We start from the raw sequence: 4,900 nt of genomic DNA, 5'->3' as shown, positions 1-4,900 counted from the left end.
GCCTTCCTTCTTCAATCAATTGACTGGCAAACAAGACAAACATCTTCTCTTTCTCCTTTGAGAGACACATGGTTGGAACTTGCATAGTATGAACCATACGTACCATACGTACATTCGCATTCGCGAATGGTTCAATCATTCGCGAAAGAAAAACACCCTCAAAGAATGATAAATACCATACTTTTGGATTAACTATTTATTATGAGGTAGATAAGCCTAAAAATGAAAAAAAAAACATTAAAAAAATGGGAAAAAAACAAAAAAAAAAACATGAGAATGTTTGGATAACATTCGCATTCGTTTTCTAACGTAGGAAAACGAATGTTATACTAGACGAACACGAATTGGAATTATCGTTATTTATTGTTGTAGTAGATGTGTGCCTTTCTTCGAATATGTATATGGATGTGTGCAGCACGATATTTGCGAGCACAACATTGATCACATCCTACATGTGACTAATTCTCAAATGTGTTTTGAGAGTTGCAATGCTATGAACATAACATGCGAGACGCGAGGGCACATGCTTGAATGCTTTAGAGTCCCTTACTAACAATTTGCCTATTCCGTTTCACATATCAACACGATTTTGTCACGATCGAGGATATGCTACACATTAAAATGTAATAGGCTATATTGGTAGCATATTCTATAATGATTCCACCTAATTATGTGATAACAATGGACACGTGATGTAGAGAGTTGCAAGGTGGCAGTCATTAATGGTCTATCGTTTGCATACATAATTTTATAGAAAGCATGCCCTCTTACAATTTTGTTCTCAAGAAGCTCAACAACCAACCATTCTATTTACTTGTCTTTCTCATTGCTCGTGTATCTCCTTTTTTGTGCTTTTGTGATATTTTATTCACAACTCATCTCACACTTTGGATGTCATTTCACATCCCTACCATTTTGAACTTCGTCTAGCATCATGATCCCTATTACGAACCTTATTGACATTATGGCAAACTAATCAATTACAATTGGAAAGTGTTGTGCTTCGTGAGTCCTTCCTATAAGAACATTGCCCTTCTGTTGCACACAACCAAAGGCACAATTTAGTCTGGCCTCTCGTTTGGACCCAAATGTAGGATTTAATGATAAACTTGATGGCAATTAGAACCTTATACATGGTTTCATCAAACAAGTTCCACTTATTATGTGTCTCTAACCCTAGTGTATATTGACAATTTGAATTCCGTAGGTCTTGCCAATACACTCCTAATAGGGCCAACATAGGTAGGGTCTACTTCGTTCACAAAATCATCATCAACATTGTTGGAACACTTCCTCATGTTTTTGGCAGGCTAAGAAGGTACTTTCGGTCAAAATTACAATTCATATCTTGCAGTCAATAAACACTACCACCTACAACAAGGTTCTTCAATCAATTGGATTGAACAACCCCTTCTAAGACAACATGAACAATCCTTACCAAACCAATTACACTCAAATTTGTGACATAGGGATGTGTAATGTTCATTGTTTTAGAAATGCTTATTTGGGGGCTATCATACTGTAATATCTGAGTCGTCGGCTTTATTGGACTGACCTAATGTGTGTCATAGGGTACCCCGCACATGATTGGTCAGGTAGATGTCATTACATGGCCTAGTTCCTATAAATAGGGGAGACTCTCCTTAGTTGAGAGAGAGGCCCCATGAGTGGTTTAGACGAAGCTCTCTTTGATGTGGACTAGTCATCTACCAAGGTCTTGACGTGGAGATCCTGGCTGGTATGGGACAAATCGGGATTCCTCGTTTGCCCTGTCCACTCTGGCGCAGGGGCGGATGGGTGGTAACGCGTATTTTCAATATGATTGTGTCATTTATATCTTTATTTTAGGATTAATGATCTTGGTTATTACATATGGTATCAGAGCGGTTTTAATCCTAAAAAAATAATGTTTCATTGGATTCGCGTTATGTACTTTAGGACGGGAAAATATGTATTTTTTTTTTTACGTACTAATGTATGTTAAATGATGGATTGGGGAAGTGTCAAAAACGTCATAGAGATTCCGTGTGGGAGTGATATGTTGATGTGCGGTATATTGTAGGGGGTTATGTATAATGAATGTATTAAGGTTACCTTATCACAACAAGATTTATGTGATGGGTTGGTTAGTATATTCTTGTTCTAACCTTAAAAGTAAAGGCTATGAGTTTGATCCATTGATGCAAAAATAAATAAATATAATCAAGGGGTTAAAAAAGTGTTATTATTGTTATATGTTTGTTTTAATATATTTAGATATTTAATATATAATTATTCAAATAAATTCACCGTAAATATATTTATATTTTATTTTTTGTATACCCCTCTTGATCTAATGGCTATGCCCATGAGGCGGCCTTATGTGTGGAAATCGTAACTCTAGAGGTCGGCCACCTAAGATACCATAGGTGATGCTTGATCGTCGAATTTTCCAGGAAATAATTGATGATCATCATATATATGGATAATGATCATTCATAATCAATTTAATTAAAATTGGCCAATAGAACTAGGGTGATGATCGTTGATTGGCGATAATCAATTGATCATCGACCTTAAGGTTTATTCGAATGGCCATAATCATCCATTACCACGGGTGCATTTTGATTACGCGATGATGGATGGATAAACAATAGATCATTAGTGTTTATGGATGGATTATATGGGTGATATATGGTTGATTATAGGATTATAGGAATAAGATCATCATCAATTATTAATTGATGTAAAGGAGAGAGATAAAGAGAAAAAATTAGTTCTCTGAGAGGGAAGCATGACTGTGAGATGGATGGGAAGAATAGGGGGATGATGATTGAAGGGATGTTTTGATCATCACTCCTGTTTGTTAGCAGTGATTCTCGTGGATCACAAGCTATTCCCACCGACTTCCAAAAAGGGGGGATGTTTATTCCTAAAACCTAAACTAGGAATTTTCTTTAACTAAAAAAGGAGAATTTCCTAGTTTGGAAGAATTTGAGGGATTATCTTGAGAAAGGTGGTGACCGACTACACATCACCAACTTCCTAAAAAGGGGGGTCTTATTTCCTAATGTCTAATGTAGGAATCAAAATAGATAAAAAGGGGATAATTTCCTAAATGGGATATATCATAGGGGGATCTTTTATCCTCACCGACTTGAATGTAAAAAGGTATATAAGTATTATCTCTCATGATAATATATCATATTTCACTCCCTCAACCAAATTCTAAAGTCTTATAATACTTTAGTACTTTAGACTTTAGTATACTTATTTCCTTCCTCTCTCAACTCTCCTTATTTTTCATGGCTTCCTCCTCTTGTAATTCCACACATCACACATCTCCCAACCATCATCCCACATCTCCAACCCATCAAGGTCATCCAATTTCTCCTATGCGAGATGAGGACGACCGACCAATATCTCTAGTCCATGACGAGGATATTAACGACGATATCGAATTTGTCACAAGGGATGATTTCCGCAAAACGCAAGATGATATTGTCAAGTCAATGACAATGGTCACAACTCCGTTCTCCTCCAAACTTGAAGGGCTTCTTGATGCCAATAGGCATCAATTTGAAAACCTTCAACAACAAATTTTGGAGCTAAAGGCACACGCTTCCACATCAAGCAATACGAAGAAGCCTTCATTTACTCCTCAACAGTTCTCCGGAAAGGATAAGCAACGCAACCACGAGTTTGTGAGTAGTTGGATAAACCGATGGAATGCTCACTTTTGCCTCGAGAATATTTAGAATGACTTTGAAAAGATCGATATGGCGGTTCGTGAGATGATCGGTGCCGCAAACTCATGGTGGGAGCGGTTGGATAGAAAACCGGGAACGTGGGAGGCATTTTGAAAAGACTCTTAGGATGGACTTTGTTTGTCCCAAGACAACTTCTCAAGTGATACAAGATATGTGTCACTTGTCTGATAAGGGTAGGACTATTGACCAATTCAATCAGTATTTCTGCGACATGATAACAAAGCATGGACTTTTGTCGGCATCTAATGAGGAAATACTGATAGGATTATATATTAATAGTTTCCATAATAAAGATTTTCATTATGAGATCCACACTCATCAACCCAAGACCTTGGGAGAAGCGATGGAATGTGCCCGCATTCTGTTTGACACAAAAGCTCGTTACCAACCAAAAGAGTCAGAAGGAGAAAGCGGTAAACGTAGATACCAACCTTCTCCGATAGGTCAAGGCATCAATACGAAAAGGCAAGTAATAATCGGCAACTTTTGTAAGAAGCCTGGGCATAAAGCCAACGAGTATAGGCGGAGAAAGGAGAGCGGTAACTCCAACAATCCGCAAAGAAAGCCATCAACTTCCAAATAATCCAAGTATGTTCTTGAATTATTTGAATTCTGTTAGTTCTATTGCATTACAGAAAAATATTCTTGGACCACACGATTTACTTAAAACTTATGGGACTATCCACAATCATAGTGTAACTATACTATTTGACTGTGGTAGCACTCATAATTTTCTTGACTCTAATATGGTGCAGATGTTACGAATAAAAACCAAAACTGACCACGACTACAAAGTCCTTACTGCGGGAGGCCATGTTCAAAGGCATTCATTGATTGCACATGGTGTACCCCTAGTAATAAATAACTACATTGAAAAGTTGACTTTTCATGTAATGCGTTTGCGAATGGTAGATGTAGTTCTTGGTTACATATGGTTTTATAATAGACATATTCTTTATATCGATGGCCGAATCATACTATTTCTTTTGAAGTAAATAACAACCAACAAGTTTTTATTCATGGGATTGCGATAAACAATTTAATGTATGTTAATCCTCTTTATGGTTATGATCAAAATGTTGATGCACAATTTTATGCATGTATATTAGAGCCCAATGATCCTCTGTATCAATTTATAGATAAGAGTTCAT

Source organism: Azolla caroliniana, unplaced genomic scaffold, assembly GCF_043228905.1.
Source record: "Azolla caroliniana isolate FFs.n. ecotype wild unplaced genomic scaffold, voAzoCaro1.0.p SCAF_8, whole genome shotgun sequence".
Taxonomy (NCBI): Eukaryota; Viridiplantae; Streptophyta; class Polypodiopsida; order Salviniales; family Salviniaceae; genus Azolla; species Azolla caroliniana.
Note: the sequence above shows the minus strand (reverse complement) of the source record.